This window comes from Trachypithecus francoisi, unplaced genomic scaffold, assembly GCF_009764315.1.
Source record: "Trachypithecus francoisi isolate TF-2019V2 unplaced genomic scaffold, Tfra_2.0 Contig01585, whole genome shotgun sequence".
NCBI classification, from domain to species: Eukaryota; Metazoa; Chordata; class Mammalia; order Primates; family Cercopithecidae; genus Trachypithecus; species Trachypithecus francoisi.
The window spans coordinates 2,775,735-2,802,959 of record NW_022681444.1 but is presented as its reverse complement, the minus strand read 5'-3'; the positions used below and the strand labels follow the sequence as shown (position 1 = coordinate 2,802,959).

Sequence of the window (27,225 nt, the reverse complement as noted above, 5' to 3'; positions counted from 1 at the left end):
ATTTTAGTGGCAAGAGTGAAGCACACTGGATTTCTATATCCTTCTATAATGGTATAGAGGAGGGTCCAGCAGAATATGACTTTCAGGCCAAATTTAGCCTGCTGCCTGTTTGTATAAATAAAAGTTGTATTGGAACAAAGCCATACTCATTTGTTTATATATTATCTATGGCTGCTTTCATGCCACAATGGCAGAGCTGAATAGTTGCCAGAGTCCTCCACAGTCCAGGTGGCCCACAAGCCCAAAATATTTACTATCTAGCCCTTCACAGAAAAAGTCTGCCAACCCCTGATAAGCAAGCATACCCACTTTAACGCAAAGCACAGAGAGCAAGCACTGCCTGACAAGGTGAAATTTATGAATTACAAAACACAGTCATGCGCCACATAAAGACATTTCAGTCAACCATGGTGAAACTCCAGTGGGCCCATGAGATTATAATGGTGCTTTTATACCATATTCTTACTGTATCATTTTTTTTTTTTTTTGAGACAGAGTCTTGCTCTGTCACCCGGGCTGGAGTGCAGTGGCCGGATATCAGCTCACTGCAAGCTCCGCCTCCCGGGTTCACGTCATTCTCCTGCCTCAGCCTCCGGAGTAACTAGGACTACAGGCGCCCGCCACCTCGCCTGGCTAGTTTTTTTTTGTATTTTTTAGTAGAGACGGGGTTTCACTGTGTTAGCCAGGATGGTCTCGATCTCCTGACCTCGTGATCCACCTGTCTCGGCCTCCCAAAGTGCTGGGATTACAGGCTTGAGCCACCGCGCCCAGCCTACTGTACCATTTTCTATGTTTAGATACACAAACACTTACCATAATGTTACAATGCCTAGAGTATTCAGTACAGTAACATGTTATACAGGTTTGTAGCCCAGAAGCAAATAGGCTATGCCATATAGCTTAGGAGAGCAAGGAGCTATGCCACCTAAGTTTGTGTAAACACACTCTATAATATTTGCACAATGGCACTGCCTAATGACACATTTCTCAGAATGTATCCCTCTTATTAACGACCCATGACTACACATTAAAAGTCTCAAGGAAGCCAGAGGTGTGGTGTCTCAAGCCTGTCAGTCAGTGCTTTGGGAGGCCGAGGAGGGAGGATCACTTGAGCCAGGAGTTCAAGAACAGCCTGGGCAACATAATGAGACTCTGTCTCTTTAAAAAAAAAAAAAAAAAAAAAGTTGCCAGGCGCAGTGGCTCACACCTGTAATCCCAGCACTTTGGGAAGCTGAGAGGGATGGATCATGAGGTCAGCAGTTCGAGACCACTCTGGCCAACATGGCGAAACTCCATCTCCACTAAAAATACAAAAAAATTAGCTGGGCATGGTGGTGTGCACCACCAGCTACTTAGGAGGCCAAGGCAGGAGAATTGTTTGAACCTGGGAAGTGGAAGTTCCAGTGACGTGAGATCGTACCACTGCACTTCGGCCTGGGTGCCAAGAGTGACACTCTATCTCAAAAAAAAAAAAAAGTTCTGGCCAGGCCCAGTGGCTCACGCCTGTAATCCCAGCACTTTGGGAGGCCAAGGGAGGTGGATCACTTGAGGTCAGGAGTTCAAGACCAGCCTGGCCAACATGGCAAAACCCCATCTCTACTAAAAATACAAAAAAATTAGCCAGGCATGGTGGAGCACACCTGTAGTTCTGGCTACTTGGGAAGCCTGAGGCAGGAGAATCACTTGAACTCAGGAGGCAGAGGCTGCAGTGAGCCGAGATCATGTCACTGCCCTCCAGCCTGGGTGACAGAGCGAGACTCCGTATCAAAAAAAGAAAAGTTTCAGGGAGAATACATATATTACAAATGTTAACAACTATATCTAAATGAACTCCTCTGACTAAAGAGAAGGTCTCTAGGGTAGGAAAAAAATATTTCCAACTTTTTATGGGATAAGAATCACATTTCAAGTTTTCGCTATTGAGAATTTCTAATTAATGGTATCCCAAATTAATGATATGTATCTAGCAGTTCAAACTCAACGTAAGGCCAGGTGTGGTATCTCACACTCATAATCCCAACACTTTGGGAGGCCAAGGTGAGAGGACCACTTTAGCCCAGGAGTTTGGGACCAGACCGGGCAATACAGGGAGACCCCGTCTCTACAAGTAATAATAATAAATAGCCAGGTGTGGGGATGTACGCCTGTGGTGTCAGCTATTCCAGAGGCTGAAGGTGGAGGATCACTTGAGCCGCAGAGGTCAAGGTTGCAGTGAGCCAAGACTGTGCCACTGCACTTCAGCCTGGGCAACACAGCACAACCCTGTCTAAAAAATAAAAATAATAAGCTAGGCGCAGTGGCTCACGCCTGTAATCCCAGCACTTTGGGAGGCCGACGTTGGTGGATCATCTGAGGTCAGGAGTTCGAGACCAGCCTGACCAACATGATGAAACCCAATCTCTACTAAAAATACACAATTAGCTAGGTGTGGTGATGCATGCTGTAACCCTAGCTACTCGGAAGGCTGAGGCAGGAAAATTGCTTAAACTTAGGAGATGGAGGCTGCATTGAGCCGAGATCATGCCATTGCACTCCAGCCTGGGCAACAGAGCAAAACTCCGTCTCAAAAATAAATAAATAAATAAATAATAAAAAATAATTAAAAAATAGGCCGGGCGCGGTGGCTCAAGCCTGTAATCCCAGCACTTTGGGAGGCCGAGACGGGTGGATCACGAGGTCAGGAGATCGAGACCATCCTGGCTAACACGGTGAAACCCCGACTCTACTAAAAATACAAAAACTAGCCGGGCGAGGTGGCGGGCACCTGTAGTCCCAGCTACTCAGGAGGCTGAGGCAGGAGAATGGCGTAAACCCGGGAGGCGGAGCTTGCAGTGAGCTGAGATCTGGCCACTGCACTCCAGTCCGGGCGACAGAGTGAGACTCCGCCTCAAAAAAAAAAAAAAAAAAAAAAAAAAAAAAAATTAAAAATAAAAATAATAAACTCTAAGTAACAGCTACAATTCAAGTAAACAAATGAATCACCTCTTTATTAACCACATAATTTCAGAGATAATGTTAAAAAGTCAGTAAAAAAAAGACCTTTTCCTACTTTCTTATTTTCGACAGAGACTATTTTAATTAGCATAGGCGAAAAAATACTAAAACTGGAGTCAGAAGATCTCATGAATTTAAGACTGAACTCTGACACCTATTGGCAACGTGACTTGTGGCTAGGCACTTCACCGAAGTTTATTTCCTCATCTTCAAAACTGGGATGATGCCCTTATCTATCTCAGATGGTATACCATACGATAACTGTAAAGTGTAAATTGCTGCACAGTATAAGATATCATTATTCTTATCAACTAAAAGGTAGGGTAACTTTTTATCATTTCCTAGGGCCAACGAGACAGATGCCATATCCAGTACATAACAAAATTGACCAAAATGACCTTTTCATCAAAGTAAGCGGCAAATATCAAAGTCATAACTAAAGAGGTAAAACAGACTACCTGCTAACATTATGAAACCTACATGTGTGAAAGACTTACTAAAGTAAAATTAAAAGCCAACTATCAGGCCGACAGTGGTGGCTCATGCATGTAATCCCAGCACTTTGGGACATCAAGGCGGGCAGATTGCAAGAGATCAGGAGTTCAAGACCAGCAAGACCAACATGGTGAAACCCCGTTTTTACTAAAAATTAAAAATAAAATAAAAACTTTTTATTTATGTATTTTTTTATTTTATTTTATTTTTGAGATGGAGTCTCACTCTGTCCCACAGGCTGTAGTGCAATGGCGCAATCTGGGCTCACTGCAAGCTCCGCCTCCCAGGTTCAGGTGATTCTCCTGCCTCAGCCTCCTGAGTAGGATTACAGGCGTGCGCCACCATGCCCAGCTAATTTTTGTATTTTTAGTAGAGACGGGGTTTCACCATGTTGGCCAGGATGGTCTCAATCTCTTGACCTTGTGATCCGCCCACCTCGGCCTTCCAAACTGTTGGGATTACAGGCGTGAGCCACTAAAATTAAAATTTTTAAAAAGTTAGCCAGGTGTGGTGGCAGGTGCCTGTAATTCCAGCTACTTGGGAGGCTGGGGCAGGAGAATCGCTTGAACCAGGAAGCAGGCAGAGGTTGCAGTAAGCCGAGATATCACTACTGTACTCCAGACTGGGTGACAGAGTGAGACTCCATCCAAAAAAAAAAAAAAAAGCCAATTATCTTTAATCTAAGAGCATTATGAGTAATAGTGTGTGCTTCATCCACACACATACATGAATGTATCTAATTCAAGATGATCTAATTAAAAATTACACAATAACATCTAAATGTAACATAGTATGCTGAATGGGATCCTGAACAGGAAAAGCACACTAGGTAAAAACTGAAGAAATTGGAATAAAGTATGAACCTTATTTAATAATAATGTATCGATATTAGTTGACGATATTGCAACAAATTGTCATAATTGAAACAAATGTACCATGCTAATATAAGATGCTAATAACAGGAAGACGTGATCTTGATGCTGTCTCTGCACCATCATCTCAGTTTTTCTATAAAGCTAAAACTGTTCTAAAAAATAAATTCTAGGTTGGGCACAGTGGCTCCCACCTGAGATCCCAGCACTTTGAGAGGCTGAGGCAGGAGGACTGCTTGAGGCCAGGAGTTCATAACCAGCCTGAACAATATAGCAAGACTGTGTCTCCACAAAAATAATAAAAATTTAAGTCTACCTTTTAAATTAAACAAATAATATACTTCTAAATTCAAGTATCTGATTTAGCAACTTTTTTCAGTAAGAAAAATTATACAAACTTGAGAGCAGCATTTGAACACTGTAATTATCACAATCTCTAACCACCACCGCTTAGAAAAGGGAACAGCTCCCATATGATGTTCCAGAACCCGTTAACATCTGTTAACACATTATGGTGTTTATCATGCTAAAAGTATTTTTTCTTTCAGTTCACTGTGATCACAAATGAAATACAGAAACTTCATGAAACAAAATTTCCATAGCTATATTACATTTTGCACTAATTTCTGATCAACTAGAGCAAAGGAAATATATTTTCTAGCCAGAATGGTTTAAGAAAAGCTACTTTCTATATTGACTTCCACCTAATAGCAAATCTTTTTTTAGGCTATTAGGAGTAGTAACAGTTGAGCTTGAAGAGTTTTAATTGATCAGCAGTAAAGAATAAGGGTGCTTAGGAAACAAAAACAGTAACTACCACACATTTCAGGCTTGCCAGGTGCTAGACACCAACTACGGGCTTTTCATGGCTGGTCTCCTTTATTCCTCTCATTTATTCTTTTTTTTTTTTTGAGATGGACTTTTGCTCTTGTTGCCCAAGCTGGAGTGCAATGGTGTGATCTCGGCTCACCACAATCTCCGCCTCCTGGGTTCAAGTGATTCTCCTGCCTTAGCCTCCCAAGTAGCTGGGATTACAGGCATGCACCAACACGCCCAACTGATTTTGTATTTTTAGTAGAGACAGGGTTTCTCCATGTTGGTCAGGCTGGTCTTGAACTCCTGACCTCAGGTGATCCGCCCACCTCGACCTCCCAAAGTGCTGGGATTACAGATGTGAGCCACCGTGCCCGGTTCTTCTCATTTATTCTATATAACATTCCTGAAATAGTTGTAATAACTATGTTTTGGCCAGTGCAGTGGCTCACGCCTGCACTGGCTCAAGATCAGCCTGACACCATGGCAAAACCCCGTCTCTACTAAAAATACAAAAATGAGCCAGGCGTGGTGGCACATGCCTGTAAACCCAACTACTCAGGAGGCTGAGGCAGAAGAATCACTTGAACCCAGGAAGCATAGGTTGCAGTGAGCCAAGATCTCACCATTGTACTCCAGCTTGAACGTTGCAGCAAGACTCTGTCTCAAAAAAAAAGTCATTGAATAAACAATAGTTCAAATAGTAAGCACATTTGGGAAAAATCATGATGTTACCTGAGGATTACGTATGTGAAAGATTTTTATATACTGATGCCTACACTTTGGCAGAACTGTTTTTTTTCGTGCACATACTTTTCCTCATAATGTTTTTTTAAATTTAATTTAATTTAATTTTTTTTTTTGAGATGAAGTCTCACTCTGTCACCTAGGCTGGAGTGCAATGGCATGATCTCAGCTTACTGCAACCTCCACCTCCTGGGTTCAAGTGATTCTCCCGTCTCAGCCTCCATAGTAGCTGGGATTACAGGCTAGTGTCACCACACCCAGCTAAGTTGTTTGTATTTTTGTAGAGACAGGGTTTCACCATTCGGCCAGGCTGGTCTCGAACTCCTGATCTCAAGTGATCCACCCACCTCAGCCTCCCAAGGTGCTGGGATTGCAGGCGTGAGCCATTGCGCCTGACCTTCCTCATAATATTTATGTAATAGTCACATTAATGTAATAGGGCAAAAGAGGACATGACTGTCTTTTTTTTTTTTTTTTAGATGAGTCTTGCTCTGTTGCCCAGACTGGAGTGCAGTGGTGTAATCTCGGCTCACTGCAGCCTCTGCCTTCCAGGTTCCAGTGATTCCCCTGCTGCAGCTTCTCAGCTAGCTGGGATTACAGGTGCACACCACCACACTTAGCTAATTTTTGTATTTTTAGTAGAGATGGGCTTTCATCATATTGGCCAGGCTGGTCTTGAACTCCTGACCTCAGGTGATCCACCTGCCTTGGCCTCCCAAAGTGCTAGGATTATAGGCATGAGCCACTGCGCCCAACCATGACTGCCACTTTTTAAATAACCTGATATAATGTTATCTCTTGCATTTTATCAATGTGAGCCTTTTGTTTGTTTGTTTGTTTTCCCAGACAGCATCTTGCTCTGTCACCCAGGCTGGAGTACAGTGGCATGATAATGGCTCACTGCAGCCTTGATGTCCCAAGTTCAAGCAATCTTCCCACTTCAGCCTCCCAAGCAGCTGGGACTACAATCATGCACCACCACACCCAGCTAATTTTTGTATTTTGTGTAGAGATGAGGTTTCACCATGTTGCCCAGACTCGTCTCGAACTTCTGAGCTCAAGCAATCTGCCTGCCTCAGTCTCCCAAAGTGCTGGGATTACAGGCATGAGCCATCTTGCCTGGCCTAATGTGAACACTTTATATTTATTGATTGATTGATTTTGAGATGGAGTCTCGCTCTTTTGCCCAGGTTGGAGTGCAGTGGCTCACTGCAACCTCTGCCTCCCAGGTTCAAGTTATTCTCCTGCCTCAGCCTCCCAACTACCTGGGATCACCGGCACCTGCCACCACGTCCGGTTAATTTTTGTATTTTTTGTAGAGACAGGGTTTCACCATGTTGGCCAGGCTGGTCTCAAACTCCTGGCCTCAGGTGATCTGCCCGACTAGGCCTCCCAAAGTGCTGGGATTACAGCCATAAGCCACCACACCTGGCCTAATGTGAGCATTTTAATTATCCACCACTTTTCAGGGACTTAACCAATCCATACAATAGATGAGTGTCTCTTGCAAATATTTTTTACAAATATCATGTTGAATCACGACGATTTGTTTACATTTACTTCTCCTTACACGACTTACCCCCTTCAGTGCAAGAGCAGTTTCTTGCTCATTTTACGTTTTGTGAAATTACATGATCTAAAAATTGTCAGGCATTAATAATATACTAAAATGATTAGTTCATTCTTGTTCCAAAAAATTGACAAGTTCAGGTACTATGGCTCACGTTTATAATCCCAACACTTTGGGAGGCTGAGGCAGGAGGATCATTTGAGCACTGTAGTTCAAGACCAGCCTGGGCAACATAGTGAGACTCTGTCTCTATAAAGAAATTAAAAAATTAGCCGGGTGTGGCATGCACCTGGAGTCCCAGATACTTGGGAGGCTGAGGTAGGAGGATTGCTTGAGCCTGGGAGGTCAAAGCTGCAGTGAGCTGCACTCCAGCCTGGGAGACAAAGCAAGACCCTGACTCAAAACAAAAGAACAGACAAGCACAGTATGCTTTATTTAACACACTTCCTTCATTCATTCATTCATTCAACAAATGTTAATTATTAAATACAACCTATGTGCTAAGCACTGATGAACAAGATAGGCAAGGTCTGATCTTGACGGGGGGCACATTACCTTAGGGATAATGAAGGATACACAATATATTAGGGATACATGACTTTCCAGTGACAATTTATACTAGTTTTCACGAACTACACTGCTATACATTCTCTGTTTAGAGCCTTCTGTCTACTCCTTTCATTGGCCAGTTAAATCACACTTAGGTATCAGGGTACAGCTCAAACCAAGTACAGTACCTTGACTCAGATATTTCCTCATTTGGGTTCAACTCTCCCGCAGCATTTTGTATTGTTTGCAACAAAATGCTGTTTTTACAACAAAACTCCAAGTTCCCTGAAGTAGGGACATTGTCATCCCAGTATCCCCACTACTTAGCACAGTGACTGGCATTTAGCAGGTGCTGAATGTTTGAATTTATAATTACTTTTAAAAATGACCGGCTGATAAAGAGCAATGCTCCAATTAGGAATCAGTCAAGCTGCTACTTAGTTCCAAAATTATTAGAAAATATTATTAGAAAACTGTAATTAAGGCTGGGCATAGTAGCTCACACCTGTAATCACAGCACTTTGGGAGGCCGAAGTGGGAAGATCGCCTGAGGCCAGGAATTCAAAAGACCAGCCTGGGCAACATAGGGAGACTCCGTATTTATGAAAAAAAATTTAGAAAATTAGCAAGATGTGGTGGCATGCGCCTGTAGTCCTAGGTACTCAGGAGGCTGACATGAGAACACTGCTTGAGCCCAGGAGTTTGAGGCTGCTGTGAGCTGTAATGGCCCCACCACTCTTCATCCCAGGCAAGAGCGAGGCCCTGTCTCAAAACAAAACAAAAAAGCCTGCAACTAAATTTAGTTGAAAATATCTTCTCACATTCCAATAAGCATATCTGAAATTTGTGTGTTTTGGGACAGGGTCTCACTCTGTTCTCCAGGCTGGAGTGCAATGGTGCGCTCTCGGCTCACTGCAACCTCTGCCTCCTGGGCTCAAGCAATTCTCCTGCCTCAGCATCCTGAGTAGCTGGGACTACAGGCATACACCATCATGCCCAGCTAATTTTTGTATTTTTTGTAGAGATGGGGTTTCGCTATGTTGCTCAGGCTGGTCTCAAACTCCTGAGCTGAAATGATCGCCTGCCTTGGCCTCCCAAACTGCTGAGATTACAAGTGTGACATTTTTACCAACGACTGGAAAGATATTTCTTTGAAACTGGGCAGTAAATATTAATGAGAAAAAATCTGAAACAAGTGATACTTTACTATCTTTAGTCGGTATATTTGGTTTTTTGTTTGTTTTGTTTTGTTTTGAACTATGGCCTACAAAATAGTTGGTATATTTGAAGCAAGAGTGAAACACTGTAGAAAAAAGAATGGACTTACTACCAACTAACCCTGCCTGGCACAAGTACAAGGAATGGAAAGGCAAATTACTTTGAAAATACAGGTAATATAATGCCAGATAGTACTCACAGTTCAAATCAACACTACAACAGACTTCTTGTGATGACACCAGAATTCCGGAAGATGTCAAAAGTAAACAAATGAAATTCAAACAGATTATTGATTTTACCCTCAATATACTAATTTTCCAGAGCTAAAGAAGACAGAAAAACCACAAAAATCATTAAATTCATTCATAATAAATGGTTTGTGGGTTAAGCTCAGATTTTATTATACAACTCAACTGAGACAATATCAATACATGTGAATAGCTAATATGCATTATTTAGGAAATACTAACGTTTCATCACTATTCCAATTCAAAAACCTTGACTTTTTACATAACTTGAAATCATTACTAATGAAATCGGCAATGTTAAACAAGATTAACTTTGTCTTTTTATTTTTTCTTTTGAGACAGGGTCTCACTCTGTCCCCCAGGCTAGAGTGCAGTGGCTAGATCACAGCTTACTGCAACCTCAACCTCCTCGGGCTCAGGTGATCCTCCTACCTGCTCCGCCTCCCTCCAAGCAGCTGGCACTACAGGCATGCGCCACCGTGCCCAACTAACTTTTGTATTTTTTGTAGAAACAGGGTTTTGCCATGTTGGCCAAGCTGGCCTCAAACTCCTGGGCTCAAGCAATCTACCCACCTCGGTCTCCCAAAGTGCTGGGACTACAAGCATGATTCACTATGTTTGGCAACAAGATTAAGTTTGAAAGGCATTAAGTTAAATAAGTAATGGAGGCCGGGCGCGGTGGCTCAAGCCTGTAATCCCAGCACTTTGGGAGGCCGAGACGGGCGGATCACGAGGTCAGGAGATCGAGACCATCCTGGCTAACACAGTGAAACCCCGTCTCTACTAAAAATACAAAAACTAGCCGGGCGAGGTGGCGGGCGCCTGTAGTCCCAGCTACTCGGGAGGCTGAGGCAGGAGAATGGCGTAAACCGGGAGGCGGAGCTTGCAGTGAGCTGAGATCTGGCCACTGCACTCCAGTCCTGGTGACAGAGCGAGACTCCGCCTCAAAAAAAAAAATAAAAATAAAAATAAATAAATAAATAAATAAATAAAAATAAAAAAATAAGTAATGGCACACTCAAACCATGTAGAAAGATGTCTATCAAAAAGATAAACAATTTGGGCTGGGCTTGATGGCTCACGCCTGTAATCCCAGCACTTTGGGAGGCCGAGGCGGGCGGATCACCTGAGGTCAGGAGTTCAAGACCAGCCTGGCCAACATAGTGAAACCCTGTCTCTACTAAAAATACAAAAATTAGGCTGCGAGTGGTGACTCACGCCTGTAATCCCAGCACTTTGGGAGGCCAAGACGGGCGGATCACGAGGTTGGGGGTTCGAGACCAGCCTGGCCAATATGGTGAAACCCTGTCTCTACTAAAACTACAAAAATTAGCTGGGTACGGTGGCGTGCACCTGTAGTCCCAGCTACTCAGGAGGCTGAAGTAGAAGAATTACCTGAATCCAGGAGGCAGAGGTTGCGGTGAGCCGAGATTCTGCCACTGGACTCCAGCCTGGGCAACAGACCCAGACTCCATCTCCAAAAAAAAAATTAGCCGGGCATGATGGCAGGCGCCTGTAATCCAAGGAACTTGGGAGGCTGAGGCAGAAGAATCACTTGAAGCCAGGAGGCAAAGGTTGCAGTGAGCTGAGATCACACCATTGCATTCTAGCCTGGGTGACAAGATGTCTCAAAAAGAATTTTTTAATTTAAAAATTGAAAAAAATTAAAACAACAACAACAAAGAAAGATGTCCATAAGACATCATTAAGTGAAAAGAGCAAACTGCAGAACAATATGCATGGTAAGATCCCAGAGGCAGTCTAGGAGTTAAACCCTGGAACAAGAGTACCTGGGCTCAAGTCTCAGGTTCGCCACTCCCTGGCTGTGCAATCTTTGTCTAGTTACTTTACTTCTCTATGACTCAGTTTCTTCATCTGCAAATACATACACCAGAACCTACTTTATAGAGTATGTTCACAGGGTTTTGAAAGTTAAATGAGGCCGGGCGCGGTGGCTCAAGCCTGTAATCCCAGCACTTTGGAGGCCGAGACGGGCGGATCACGAGGTCAGGAGATCGAGACCATCCTGGCTAACATGGTGAAACCCCGTCTCTACTAAAAATACAAAAAAAACTAGCCGGGCGACATGGCGGGCGCCTGTAGTCCCAGCTGCTTGGGAGGCTGAGGCAGGAGAATGGCGTAAACCCAGGAGGCGGAGCTTGCAGTGAGCTGAGACCCGGCCACTGCACTCCAGCCTGGGCGGCAGAGCGAGACTCCGTCTCAAAAAAAAAAAAAAAAAAAAAAAAAAAAAAAAAAAAAAAAGAAAGTTAAATGAATTAAAATGAATACAGCAGCCAGGTGCAGTGGCTCACACCTATAATCCCAGCACTTTGGGAGGCCAAGGTGGGTGGATTACCTTACCTTAGGTTGGGAGTTCGAGACCAGCCTGACCAACATAGAGAAACCCGTTTCTACTAAAAACACAAAATTAGCCAGGCATGGTGGTGCCTGCCTGTAATCCCAGCTACTCAGGAGGCTGAGGCAGGAGAATCACTTGAACCCAGGAGGCAGAGGTTGCGGTGAGCCAAGATTGCACCATTGCACTCCAGCTGGGCAATGACAGCGAAACTCCATCTCCAAAAAAAAAATGTATAAAGCACTTTATATATATGTTAACTATAATTTGGGGGAAAATAATTCAAATCAAATAGTAAGTGCATGCATATGTGAGAAAGAAAACCCTTCATTTTTTTCCCAGTGTTTTTAGGTTTTTTTAAAAAACAAAGAACAGGCCTGGGATGGTGGCTCACACCTGCAATTCCAACACTTTGGGAGGCTGAGGCAGGCATATCACTTTAGGTCAGGAGTTCAAGACCAGGCTCGCCAACACGGTGAAACCCCATCTCTACTAAAAATACAAAAATTAGCCGGACATGGTGGTGTGCGCCTGTAATCACAGCTACTTGGGAGGCTGCGGCAGGAGAATAGCTTGAACCCGGGAGGCAGAGGTTGCAGTGAGTCGAGACTGCGCCACTGCACTCCAGCCTGGGCAAGTGCAGGCTCCTGAGCTCAAGTGACAGAGCGTTACTCTGTCTCAAAATAATAATAATAATAATAATAATAATAAATAATAAAAATAAATATTTATTACTTTAGTAATTAAAAAAAAAAAAAGAGCTCTCAGCCTTAGTGCCATTTTCTTGGAAACCTCTGCACCATGAGAGCCAAGTGGAGGAAGAAGCGAATGCACAAAAGAAGCAAGATGAGGCAGAGGTCCAAGTAAACCGCTAGCTTGTTGCACTGTGGAGGCCATAGGAGCAGAAACACGGAATGCCAGACGCTGGGGATGCTGGTACAAGTTGTGGGACTGCATGCTACTGTCTAGAGCTTATCTCAATGGATCTAGAACTTCATAACCCTCTGATCACCGATCACCTGAAACCCACCTTGCTCATAACCAAAACTGCCCATGTTGGTCCTCTGCCCTGGCCCTGTGACATTCTGGACTATTTCTGCGTTTACTTGTAGCCAAGTATAATACCCATACAATAAATCACCTCTTCAGCAGTCTTAGCTGAAGAATTTAAAAAAAAAAGAAAAGAAAAACAATAAAAACTTGACACCAAGCTCTTCCCTGCTGAAGCTCTACTAATGCAATTACTGAAACACTCAAGACAAATTCTGTAAAAGTGAGAACATTTTCAAATGCCACAAAAAGGGCATAGTACTTAACTTCAAAAGAAGATATAGTTCAACAATAACAAACTACACACTAATAAGCAGAACTGCAATGGCATTAAAATTATACCCCATTATTTCCCAGAGGAAACAAATAACATAGAAGTATCCAACCAATCTAGAAATAGGTGCCTATCTGGAACTTTCACAATTAGATACACCTCCATTAATTGTATGAGTGTGAAATTAAATACCACCAAATCTAATTTAACAATCTCTAATGACAACTCAGTAAGATATATATATAAATCTGGAGATCAAGATAAACCAAGTAACTAAAACAATCTAAAATCCTTAGAACACTGTAAACTCATGAGAGGAAGTTTTCACAACCCCCATGCTTTGAGGAAGCTTTGGTCCCCTGGATGGACTTAGCTGTTTCCATAAATACAGTGGGTGTACAAAACAACCGAATGAAGGAGCAGAAAGAGAACTTTGAGCCTCAGCTGCATTTTTGCTGAGCTGTAATACTGGTAAAGCCTGTTTCAAGATTCAAGAGTCCACCCTCAAAATTAAAGAAAGCATGTAAACAGAGGGCTGTCATATATATTTCATCACATTTACCAGAATGATGTTTCATAAAAATTACACATATTCATTATCAAACTTCAAACAGCATTACTATCATTACTGTGGTTTTACCCAAAAGAAACCTCCTAGTCACCATTATCCAGTTTGTTAAAATAGCTTTTCAAAAAGAAATCAATCATTAAGATGTCTCTATACAATTATGGAATTCATAATTTCAAATAATGTGCATAATGCCTAAGAAAAAGAGAATGAATCCAATGAAAGTCAGCTATTACCATTACCATTATCATGGTAATGTTTTCAAATTAAGGAACAGAAACTTATTCATAGAGAGGCCTTAATAATAAGTTACTTTGTCAGAATCCAAGTTGGCCTATCACAACCTGGAATAGTTAGATATTAAAAGGACTCTGTTTTAGAGGAGTCAAAGTTAGATTCCTTGGGTTCCAAAGAAGTTAGTAAACATGAAATAATTTCTGCATAAAGAATTAATGTATTTTTGGCCGAGCGCAGTGGCTCACGCTTGTAATCCCAGCACTTTGGGAGGCCGGGGCGGGTGGGTCACGAGGTCAGGTGTTCAAGAGCAGCCTGGCCAAGATGGTGAAACCCCTTCTCTACTAAAAATACAGAAATTAGCCAGGCACGGTGGCAGGCACCTGTAATCCCAGCTACTCGGGTGGTTGAGGCAAGAGAATCGCTTGAACCCGGGCAGCAGAGATTGAAGTGAGCCAAGATCACGCCACTGCACTTCAGCCTGGGAGATAGAGCGAAACTCTATCTCAAAAAAGAATTAATGTAGCTTTTGCAAAGTTTTTCTGGTACAGAAATCTATATTTTTAAACATTTGGCAATTCACCCTTAAGTGTTAATAACTTTTGGACCTAATGCATTTTTGTAAAGTAGTCAAGATAATGGAAGTAAGTAAATATAAATAACACAAGTAAAACAAAGGGATAGATTAGAATTCCACATTAGAAAGTGAAAGGAGGGCCAGGTGTGATGGCTCATGCCCATAATCCCAGCACTGAGGCAGGTGGATCGCTTGAGGTCGGGAGTTCAAGACTAGCATGGCTAACACGGTGAAATAACGTCTCTACTAAAAATACAAAAATTAGCCAGGTGTGGCGGTGGGTGCCTGTAGTCTCAGCTACTCAGGAGGCTGAGGCAGGAGAATCACTTGAACCTGGGAGGCAGAGGTTGCAGTGAGTCGAGATCGCGTCACTGCACTCCAGCCTGGGCAACAGAGCAAGAGTCCGTCTCAAAAAATAAAAAAATAAGTTAATCTAAGTCCGAAAAATAAAAGTATTTCATCAAAATTAAGATTGTCTGGCAGGATAATACTACGCTCTGATCCTAGAAGAAAGGAAAAAGGCTAATATGCCTTGACTAATTTTTTTGTTTTTTTTTTCCGATAGAAGAACCATGTGGGTTTAATCTTTCCAAAGATTCACAGAAAATAAATAACACATAAATTGGTAAGGAAAAAAAAAAGAACTAAACACGTTTGACAACATGCCTTCTACTAGTCTCCAGCGTGGGTGTACTGGCATTATAAGGGAGCAAGACCAAGCAAGCACCTTTTTGGACAGACATCTTAGATTAGCAAGCAGACACAGTATCTGTTTATACACTTACAAGAGTATGTTTAAAGCCTGTATTTTTTAAATGGCTTACAAAAAAGGTATATAAAAACATAATTTTGGCTACACACACACAGAGTATTAGAACTAAATTTATACTTTTATACTTTTCTTTCAGACACAAGCACTTACCAGGTATCTGCTTCATCTTCAAACTCAAAAAAAAAAAAAATTATAGAAACCCCTATGAAGTCTATTAAGTCCTTCACTCAACCATTCTGTTTTTTTTTTTTTTTTTTGAGATGGAGTTTCACACTTGTTGCCCAGGCTAGAGTGCAATGGACTGCAATGGCACCATCTCAGCTCATGGCAACCTCCGCCTCCCAGGTTCAAGAGATTCTCCTGCCTCAGCCTCCAGAGTAGCTGGGATTACAGGCATGCACCACTACGCCTGGCTAATTTTGTACTTTTACTAGAGATAGGGTTTCTCCATGTTGGTCAGGCTGGTCTCAAACTCCCGACTTCAGGTGATCCATGAGCCTTGGCCTCCCAAAGTGCTGGGATTACAGGCGCGAGCCACTGCGCCCGGCCTCAACCATTCATTTATATATATATTAAATATTAGAAACTGAAGTATCAAGATATTCACCACTTCCTCTGACCACTGTATTACCGAGTTTTAAACTGGGTTTCAGCTTTGAAACAAAAAATAACCACCTTTCTGAAATGCTTTTACAAAATCATAATACATATTGAAACATATTCAGAAAAATTAGAAAATATAGGTAAGCATAAAGAAGGAAAGATTTTTTTGTTTTTGTTTTTTTGAGACGGACTCTCGCTCTGTCAGCCAGGCTGGAGTGTAGGGGCACAATCTCGGCTCACTGCAAACTCTGCCTCCCAGGTTCAAGCCATTCTCCTGCCTCAGCCTCCCAAGTAGCTGGGACTACAGGTGTGTGCCACCACGCCCGGCTAATTTTTGTAATGTTAGTAAAGACAGGGTTTCTCCATGTTGGCCAGGCTGGACTCAAACTCCTGACCTCAAGTGATCCACCCGCCTCGGCCTCCCAAAGTGCTAGGATTACAGGCATGAGCCACTGTGCCTGGCCAGCAGTAAAGTTTAACTGACTATAATCTTAGTTACCAGAAATCAAACAGCTAGGTGCCTAAAACTTATTCTAAAATGTGTATACAGTACAAAATTTTTGGTCCTAGTTCCTTTACAAATTAAAACATCTGGCCAGGCATGGTGCCCTGAGCCTAGTCCAGCACTTCCGGAGGCTGAGGCGGGCAGATCACTTGAGATCAGGAGTTTGAGACCATCCTGGCCAACATGGTGAAACCCTGTCTCTACTAAAAATACAAAACATTAGCCAGATGTGGTGGCGGGCGCCTGTAATCCCAGCTACCAGGGAGGCTGAGGGAAGAGAATCACTTGAACCTGGAAGGCAGAGGTTGCAGTAAGCAGAGACGACGCCACTGTACTCCAGCCTGGGCAACAGAGCAAGACTCTGTCTCAAAAAAAAAAAAAAAAAAAGCCAGGCACGGTGGCTCATGCCTGTAATCCCAGCACTGCAGGAGGCTGAGATGGGCAGATCACTAGAGGTCAGAAGTTCAAGACCAGCCTAGCCAACATGGTGAAACCTTGTCTCTATTAAAAATACAAAAAATTAGCAGGGCATGGTGGCACCTGTAATCCCAGCTACTTGGGAGGCTGAGGCTCAGTGAGCTGAGATGGCGTCACTGCACTCCAGCCTGGGCGACACAGCAAGACTCCAACTCAAAAAAAAAAAACCTAAAATATCTTGAAAAGGATTACTTAAGGAGTTAAAGTTGAAAATAATTCTATGCAAACACAAGTTTAGGCAGTTCAAGTGTAAAACATACATAACTGAAAATTAACTCCAGAGAAAGAGATGTGTATGACAAAAAAACAGCCTCCAAAAAGTTGAAGGAAAAAAAATACTCAACTAAACATTTGAAAATTATTTTTTCAAGTACTAGTCTGTCCAAAGCAAATAAGAAGGACAGAGCTGGGCAAAGTAGCACGCTCCTATATTCCCAGCTACTCAGGAGGCTGAGGTAGGAGGATCACCCTGTTCAGGCCAGGAGTTTGAGGCTGCAGTGAACTATAATGGCACCACTGGACTCTGACAACAGAGTGAGAATATGTATCAAAAAAAAAAAAAAGATTCCACTTATATAAAAATTAAAAACCTGGAGCTGTATGCAAACTTTAAAAAATTAATTATTTGAAAAATTATTTTTAAATCGTACTTTACCTTTGAGATTCCTAGAATGTATGACCAACTCCCTCCAGTACACTTACCCCTAAAGAAAAAAAAAAAAAAGGAAAAAATAATAAACTGAATGTGTTACCACTGGAATGTACCTACTTTCGCTATTAAACTATCTACAAACATTATGAGTGGCTGGGCGCAGTGGCTCATGCCTATAATCCCAGTAGTTTGGGAGGCCGAGGCAGATGAATTACTTGAACTCAGGAGTTCGAGACCAGTGTGGGCAACATGGCAAAACCCTACCTCTACAAAAAATACAAAACTTGTATTTAAAACTCGTCTGGTCAAACAAAAATAAAATACAAAATACAAAAATTAGCCAAGCATGGCGTCATGTGCCTGTGGTCCCAGCTACTGGGAAGGCTGAGGCAGGGGAATCTCTTGAGTCAGGGAGATGGAGGCTGCAGTGAGCTGTGATCGCACCACTGCACTCCAGCCTGCATGACAGACCAAGACCTTGTCTCTAAAACCAAAACAAAAATCAATATTAGGGGTAATTATTCCAAATAAACTAATTAAACTGAAGCATACATTTACAGAGCAGCAAGTTTTATATTGTTAGTTGCACCAACAAAAGATCAGTACATATTGTCACAATTTCCAGAATGCCATGATCAGGTAGTGTCACCTTGTAAGGTAATAACTATGTGCCATCACTGGAGAGCAGCTCACAAACCCTCAGTGGAGCCAGCTGGGTAAAGTGAGACGTGACAACGCTGTGACAGTGGCTAAGAAAGCACTAAAAGAATAAAGTTCTTGGGGTTTTTTGTTTTTTTTTTCTTTTTTGGGACTGAGTTTTGCTCTTGTTGCCCAGGCTGGAGTGCAGTGGCGTTGATCTCGGCTCATTGCAACCCTAGGTTCAAGCGATTCTCCTGCCTCAGCCTCCTGAGTAGCTGGGATTACACGCGCGAGCCACCACGCCCAGCTATTTTTTTTTTTTTTTTTGAGACGGAGTCTTGCTCTGTTGCCCAGGCTGGAGTGCAGTGGCGCAACGTCAGCTCACTGCAAGCTCCGCCTCCTGGGTTCACGCCATTCTTCTGTCTCAGCCTCCCCAGTAGCTGGGACTACAGGCGCCTGCCACCACGCCCAGCTAATTTTTTGTATTTTTAGTAGAGACGGGGTTTCAGTGTTAGCCAGGATGGTCTCGATCTACTGACCTCGTGATCCGCCTGCCTCGGCCTCCCAAAGTGTTGGGATTACAGGCGTGAGCCACCGCGCCCGGACAATTTTTTGTATTTTTAGTAGAGACGGGATTTCATCATGTTGGCCAGGCTGGTGTCAAACTCCTGACCTCAGGTGATTCATCTGCCTCAGTCTCCCAAAGTGCAGGGATCACAGGTGGGAGCCACTGCACCTGGCCGAATAAAGTTTATTTTAAAGTCTAGCAGCTAGGCATAGTGGCTCACACCTGTAATCCCAAAGCTTTGGGAGGCCAAGCTGGGAGGATTGCTTGAGCCCAGGAGTTCGAGACCAGCCTGGGGAACATAGGGAGATCCTGTCTCACCAGTAATAAAAAAAAAAAATTTTTTTTTTAATTGGCTGGGCGTGGTAGCTCACTCCTCTAAGCCCAGCACTTTGGGAGGCCAAGGTGGGCAGTTCACCTGAGGTCAGGAGTTCAAGACCAGCCTGATCAACATGGTGAAACCCCATCTCTACTAAAAATACAAAATTAGCTGGGCATGGTGGCACATGCCTGTAATCCCAGCAACTCGGGAGGCTGAGGCAGGAGAATCGCTTGAACACAGCAGGTGGAAACTGCAATGAGTTGAGATTGTGCCATTGTACTCCAGCCTGGGTAACTAGAGCAAAACTCTATCTCAAAAAATAAAAATTACAACAATTAATTAACCGGGTGTGGTGGCGCATCCCAACCTACTCAGGAGGCTGAAGTGGGAGGATCGCTTGAGCCCAGGATGTCAAGGCTGCAATGATCCCTGATACTGCAACTGAACTCCAGCCTAGACAACAGAGCAAGACCTTGTCTCAAAATTCAAATTCCTAGGCTCAAGTAATCTGCCCATCTCAGATTCCCAAAGTAAAATGTGCATCTTCAATGTATAAAGTAAACATGGCAAAATGTTAACAGCAAATCTAGGTGAAGGATATATGAATGTTTGCTGAACAACTCTTCTGTAGGCTTACAATTTTTTCAAAGAGTTGCAAAAATAATATATAAAAGTTATGGATTACAAAAAAACAAAACCTGCCGGGTTCAGTGGCTCATGCCTGTAACACCAGCCCTTTGGGAGGCCAAGGCAGGCGGATCACTTTAGGCCAGGAGTTCAAGACCAGGCTTGCCAACATGGTGAAACCCCATCTCTACTAAAAATACAAAAAACTAGTCAGGTGTGGTGACACATGCCTGTAGTACCAGCTACTCAGGAGGCTGAGGCAGGAGAATATCTTGAACCCAGGAGGGGGAAGTTGCAGTGACTTGAGATGGCGCCACTGCACTCCAGCCTGGACAATAGAGCAAGACTCTATCTCAAAAAACAAACAAAAAGAAAAAAACAAAACAGCAGAAAATAGGGAAAGATACAAATAATAATTTAGCACGTATATTCTGCCTCCCAGAATTAACTGTTAATTGTCACAGCTGTGTCTAGTCTCAAAAAAAAATTATAGCTATCGGGCTGGGTGCGGTGGCTCACGCCTGTAATCCCAGCACTTTGAGAGGCCGAGGCGGGCGGTTCATGAGGTCAGGAGATCAAGACCATCCTGGCCAACATGGTGAAACCCTGTCTCTACTAAAAAATACAAGAAATTAGCTAGGCTTGGTGGCGGGCGCCTGTAGTCCCAGCTACTCAGGAGGCTGAGGCAGGAGAATGGCGTGAACCCAGGAGGTGGAGCTTGCAGTAAGCCGACCTCATGCCACGGCACTCCAGCCTGGGCGACAGAGTGACACCCCGTCTAAAAAATAAAAATAAAAAAAAAATAGGTATCATCCCCTTTGCCACTACCTCCCATTCATATTCCCTTATAGACATGAAATTATAGAGTATGCCTATTTTCAACTTTACTTGACAGTATTGCTGCAAATACTGTCTCCAAAAGCAGCTATACCAGTTTACGCTCAACCAACAGTTTTTTTTCCTCCTCCCAACAGTAACCAGAGCAGTTTCTTTTTTTTTTTAATTTTTTATAAATTTTTTCTGTTTTAATAAAGATGGGGGTCTCACTTTGTTGCCCAGGCTGTTCTTGAACTCCCTAGTTCAAGGTCTCAAGTGGCCCTCAACCTCCAAAAGTGCTAAAATTACAGGCAGGAGCTACCACGCCTGGCCAGTAGTTTCCAAAATTACCATTTTTGCCACATCTTCACCAATATTTGATATCGTCAGACATGAAATTTTTTGTTGTTGTTGTTTTGAGGTGGAGTCTCACTCTGTCGCCCAGGCTGCAGTACAGTGGTGCGATCTCAGCTCACCGCAACCTCAGCCTCCCAGGTTTAAGGGATTCTCCTGCCTTAGCCTCCCAAGTAGCTGGGATTACAGACATGCGCCACCACGCCCAGCTAATTTTTATATTTTTAGTAGAGACGGGGTTTCACCATGTTGGCCAGGTTGGTCTCAAACTCTTGACCTCAGGTGATCCACCCACCTCAGCCTCCCAAAGTGCTGGGATTACAGGTGTGAGACACTGCACCCAGCCCAGACATGAAATTTTTTTATAAATCTGATGTGAAAAACATATTTTCACTTATTTTGGCTTTCACTTCCTATAATCAGTTACACTGATTATAATTCAATGCTAATTCTAGCACCAATATCGCTTTCTAGAGCTCCTTTGCTTTGATTTTGACAGAAGCAAATTTGTGGCCCTCAACATACTGAATAAGAGAGCAATTAAGAAACAATGCAGCTGGGCACGGTGGCTCATGCCTGCAATCCCAGCACTTTGGGGGGCCAAGGCGGGCAGATCACGAGGTCAGGAGTTCAAGACCAGCCTGGCCAAAATGATGAAATCCCGTCTCTACTAAAAAATACAAAAATTAGCTGGCCGTCATGGCACCTGCCTGTAGTCCCAGCCCAGGAGGGAGACTGAGGCAGGAGAATCGCTGGAACCCAGGAGACAGAGGTTTCAGTGAGCCGAGATCATGCCACTGCACTCCAGCCTGAGAGACAAAGTGTGACTCCCTCTCAAAAAAAAAAAAAGAAAACAAAAAGAAACAATGCCAAGCATGGTGGTGCCTACCTATAGTCCTAGCTACTTGGTAAGGCTGAGGCAGGAGGATCACTTGACTCCAGGAGTTCAAGTCCAGCATAGGCAATGCAGCAAGACCTTGTTTCAAAAAAAAAAAAGAAGGAAGAAAGAAGGAAGAAGAATGAGGAGAAATAAAACAATCTAGGATCACACAGTAAAAGGTAAAAGAACCTAAGCAAAACAAGAACTTCACCTACAGATTCTCCCTTTTATTACATCATACAAAGTGAAGAATAATCAAACCTACATGGCAGCATGTATCAAGAATGATTAGTCCCCAAATGAAACCAAATGATCACAAAAGCACAACATAGTGCTGGGAAATAATTTTCTGTATTTAAAAAAAATGTTAGATGACCAGGCATGGTGGCTCACTCCTGTAATCCCGGCACTTTGGGGGACTGAGGCGGGCGGATCACTTGAGGTCAGGAGATTCGAAGCCAGCCTGACCAACATGGTGAAACCTGGTTCCTACTAAAAACACAAAAATTAGCCAGGTATGGTGGCAGGCACCTGTAGTCCCAGCTACTGGGGAGGCTGAGACAGGAGAATCACTTGAACCTGGGAGGCAGAAGTTGCAGTAAGCTGAGATCGTGCCACTGCACTCCAGCCTGGGTGAGCAAGACTCCATCTCAAAAAAAAAAAAAGTAAGATGAAAAACATAAGATGAAATTCAACCCAGTATGTATAATACTATTTGCAAGATTTTAAATGGACGTGCTTTATTCTTAGAAATAAAATACTTAGCTTCTATAAACTCATCCATTCATTTATTTAATCAGCAAGTATTTACTTAGCACCTATTGTGTGCCATCCACTATTCTGGAACAGCAGTGAAGACAAAGTCTCTATTGTCACGAAGCTAACATTCAAGGAAGAAAAGAAAAAGATTAAAATACTCTATAAATATACGTACAAGTGACATAATACGAGATAGAAGCACGCTATAAAGAAAATAAAGGGGAAGAGGACAAAGAATGACAAAGAGAGTGATGTAAGGACGCAGAAAGTGACAGGGAAGATCTCTCCAAGGCAGTGACCTGCAATACGGTGTGTTCAACTCAACATAAACGGTTCCAGTACCAATTATCTGCTTCATAAAACGTTTTCTCCACCTTTTCATACTCCCCCTTCATTTTTTCCAGAAAAAGTGGCTTTCTATTATTGCTATTATTTTAGAGGGGAAAAAAATCTCCTACAAGATGTTGACAGGTTGTTTACAAACAGGTAAAAATTGCCGGGCGCGGTGGCTCAAGCCTGTAATCCCAGCACTTTGGGAGGCCAAGACGGGCGGATCACGAGGTCAGGAGATCGAGACCATCCTGGCTAACACTGTGAAACCCCGTCTCTACTAAAAAAAAAAATACAAAAAATTAGCCGGGCGAGATGGCGGGCGCCTGTAGTCCCAGCTACTCGGGAGGCTGAGGCGAGAGAATGGCGTAAACCCGGGAGGCGGAGCTTGCAATGAGCTGAGATCCGGCCACTGCACTCCAGCCTGGGCGACAGAGCGAGATTCCGTCTCAAAAAAAAAAAAAAAAAAAAAAACAAACAGGTAAAAATTTCAAGCCACACATAGTCTGAAGAAAATGTTAAGACAGATTTGTCAGTGAGAAGGCTAATGCCAAAATGAAGCAAATTAAGAATTTGAAAACGAATTTCAAGAAAATGACTTACCAACTTTTCAACTCTATAGTATGTTTACTTTCTATCACATATGAAAAGAAAGTTAATAGCAAGAGTAAAATGTCTTTTGGGTTTTTTGTTTTTGTTTTTTGTGTTTGTTTTTCTTTTTGAGGTAGAGTCTCACTCTGTCCCCAGTGGCACGATGTCGGCTCACTGCAACCTCTGCCACCCAGGTTCAAGCGATTCTCCCGCCTCAGCCTCCCAAGTAGCTAGGATTACAAGCACCCACCAAGGCACCTGGCTAATTTTTGTAGTTTTAGTAGAGATGGTGTTTCACCATCTTGGCCAGTTTGGTTTTGAATTCCTGACCTCGTGATCCACCCACTTTGGCCTCCCAAAGTGCTGGGATGATTACAGGCATGAGCCACCACACCCGCACTTTTTTTTTTTTTTTGATACAGAGTTTTGCTCTTGTAGCCCAGGCTAGAGTGCAATGGCACAATCTCAGCTCACTGCAACATCCGCCAACTGGGTTCAAGCAATTCTCCTGCCTCAGCCTCCTAAGTAGCTGGGATTACAGGTGCCCGCCACTACGTCCAGCTAATTTTTGTATTTTTAGTAGAGACAGGGTTTCACCATGTTGGCCAGACTGGTCTCGAACTCCTGACCTCAGGCGATCCACCCACCTCGGCTTCCCAAAGTACTGGGATTACAGGCATGAGCACCATGCCTGGCCCGAAAAATATATTTCAAGAGCGATTCTTCTGTTTTTCATTTAAAGATAGAAAAATTAGGGCCGGGTACGGTGGCTCACGCCCGTAATCCCAGCACTTTGGGAGGCCGAGGTGAGCAGATCACAAAGTCAGGAGTTTGAGACTAGCCTGGTCAATATGGCGAAACCCCGTCTCTACTAAAAATACAAAAATTAGCTGGGCGTGGTGGCGCACTCCTGTAATACCAGCTACTCAGGAGGCTGAAGCAGGAGAATTGCTTGAATCCAGGAGGCGGAGGTTGCAGTGAGCCAAGATCACATCGTTGCACTCCAGCCTGGCCAACAAGAGTGAAACTCCATGCCAAAAAAAAAAAAAATTCCACCTCCATGATTTAAAGAAAACCAGCAAACAGTAAAATTTCTTTTCACAGGGTTACATCAGAACATCAGAGCTTACAGAGCTGCAATCACTTGGAACTGGGGAGGTGCCTTAACACAAAAATTTAAAGGCCAACATACTCACTTCCCTTTCTTCTTCCAATTATTTTGTTCACTCCCCATTACCCTGAATGAAATATCTATGGTCTGTTCTTTCAAAATGACTACTCTGGGCAGGACGTGGCGGCTCACATCAGTAATCCCAGCACTCTGGGAGTCCGAGGGAGGCAGATCACCTGAGGTCAGGACTTTGAGACCAGCCTGACCAACATGGTGAAACCTTGCCTCTACTAAAAATATAAAAATTATCTGGGCGTGGTGGCGTGTGCCTGTAGTCCCAGCTACTCAGGAAGCTGAGGCACGAGAATCGCTTGAACCCGGGAGGCTGAGGTTGCAGTGAGCGGAGATCACGCCACTGCACTCCAGCCTGGGCAATGGAGCCAGACTCCATCTCAAAACCAAAAAAAAAAAAAGGCTACTCTGATCCCATCCAAATCTTTTACCTCCCTGATTATGAAATTCTCTTTCATCTACACTGTCATCCTGTCTGACTTCAATGACTCAGATGTTCTTCTAAGTAGACTTATAGATCCAAAAAAACATATTTCTATTTCAGGAGGTTTTTGTTGTTGTTGTTGTTGTTTTTGAGACGGAGTCTCACTCTGTCGACAGGCTGGAGTGCAGTGGCGTGATCTCGGCTCACTGCAACCTCCACCTACCGGGCTCAAGCAATTCTCTTGCCTCAGCCTCCCGAGTAGCTGGGACTATAGGCACGGGCCACCACACCCAACTAATTTTTGTATTTTTAGTAGAGATGGGGTTTCACCATGTTGGCCAGGATGGTCTCGATCTCTTGACCTCAGTGATCTGCCCACCTCAGCCCCCCAAAGTATTTCAGGAGTTCTTAATCTTTTTAGCGCATGGACCTCATTGGCAGTCTGGTGAAGCCTATGGTCCCGTTCTGAGATTTCTTTCAAATGCATAATTAAATACATGTGATTGCAAGGGAAGCCAATTATACAGAAATATTAGCAAAACAACTTAACAAATATGGTAATAATATATGTACAGCCTTATTATCACATTAAATAACAAGGTCTTAATGGCGGGTCTAGTAATACCAGAAATTCAAAGAAGTGATAACCATAAATGATATTCTGAGCTGTCTGCAACCGTAAATATGATACAAAAATATCCGTAATTTTTATTGATGACAAAGTCATAAGCGTTGCTAATTCTACTCTGGCTTGTTGTCCACATTCACAACTGAAGGAAATAATAAGTTTCAGATAGCAGTCAATAAAAATAATGATGTCATTTTATCATCCCAGTGAAAGGACCCTTCTAATTCTATCCGTCAATGAACTCCAGTTTAAAACCCCTCTCTAGGTCAAAGTCCTGTTCAGAATTTATTTTCGTCATAAATTTAAAAATAAAAACACTGATTCCTCCTTTGACCTAGTTCTCATCTGAACCTATCACTATGCCTCCCTGTTTTTATGCACATTTATACACAGAACCCTGTGTGTACTTCTGTGGTTTGCCTAGCCAGCACCCATTACAATTTTGCCAGTCAATAAAAGGTGAAGTTGAAAGGGATGGAAACAACCAACAGCTCCCTCACTTTCAGACCTCCGACAGCAAGAGGAAAGATGTCAAGTATGGTGAGTGTCTGTGGTAGGTGGGCTGCCCCTAGACCCGTGTGTCCAGCTTGTCAAGCTTCCCCGCAGCACGACATCTTTATCAGCGACACTCAAAAGACATTCCATTTCGTTCTCGCCTCCTGTACTCAGTTCCCTACCTGCCGGGTCTCCAGTCTCTGGCCCCCCACCCGAGACCGCCCAGTGGTCCCCCAGTCCCTCCCCATCCCATCCCCCACGCGTCTCTCCCTCTCCTTAGCCTCAGGCCGCCCTGGCTCCTGCGCGCCGCCACATTTCTCCCCTGGGCCTAACCCAGTGCCCCCCAACCCCCACCTCGCCCGACACTGGCGGGAAGGTCCCGGGACCCCGGGGTCAGTTGGACCGGACGGCCCGGCAGTCAGAGGCAGGCTGCGGCCCTAGGCCGGAGCAAGCCGGCCGCGAGGCAGGGAGCGACGCACCGCGAGCTGGCTAAATCGGGACGCGCGCTCACCAAGGGGCTCATGCGGAGGAGGACACGGAGGACTCTGCCGGACCGCCACTCGGCCTCGGAGCCGTCGCCCTCGCCGGTGACTGCCCCCGCCGCCGCTGCCACCTTCGCCACTCGCCTGTTGGCTTCCCTGCGTCCTGCAGCGGCGCTGCCGCCACGCCAGCGCGCGTGCGCGGCGCCGCGGGCGCCCCTGGGAGCGGTAGTTCCGCCGGGGAGGCCGGGGGCTCCCACTTCCGCCTTAGGCAGCCCTAGGTCAGCTGCCCGCTGAGGCGGTCGTGGGTGTCCGGGTCCGGAATCGTCTTCCCGAAGGTTGTTTACCAGGCCTGAGCCCTGGTTTCCGCCTGCAGTAATGCTGGAAGTGAAGAATCTGACTGAGCAAGTATGTGTAAAGCAAAAATGTATGCTTTCTGTGACAACACTCAGTTGCCCAGGACACATTATTCGAAAGAATGACTCTCTTTCTCTCGTCTCTCTCTCTCACACACACGCACACACCACTCATAAACCTCCCTTCCTTTTTTTTTTTTTTT

At 43.9% G+C, this 27,225-nt stretch overlaps 1 protein-coding gene across 11 annotated transcripts in view; it reads right to left on the bottom strand.

The window, feature by feature from the left end:
• GAPVD1 (GTPase activating protein and VPS9 domains 1) overlaps positions 1 to 26,944 on the bottom strand; it is a 113,236-nt gene extending 86,292 nt beyond the window's left edge. For 5 of the 11 annotated variants that reach the window (XM_033191045.1, XM_033191097.1, XM_033191085.1 and 2 more), the window contains exon 1: positions 26,699 to 26,915. The gene's annotated coding sequence lies outside the window, so the exon portion shown is untranslated. Of the gene's footprint in view, positions 1 to 9,457; positions 9,475 to 17,577; positions 17,627 to 26,698 lie in introns of those variants that run through there. The other 6 variants (XM_033191052.1, XM_033191093.1, XM_033191112.1 and 3 more) reach the window with 4 other exon arrangements.
• Between the last annotated feature and the right edge of the window lie 281 nt (positions 26,945 to 27,225).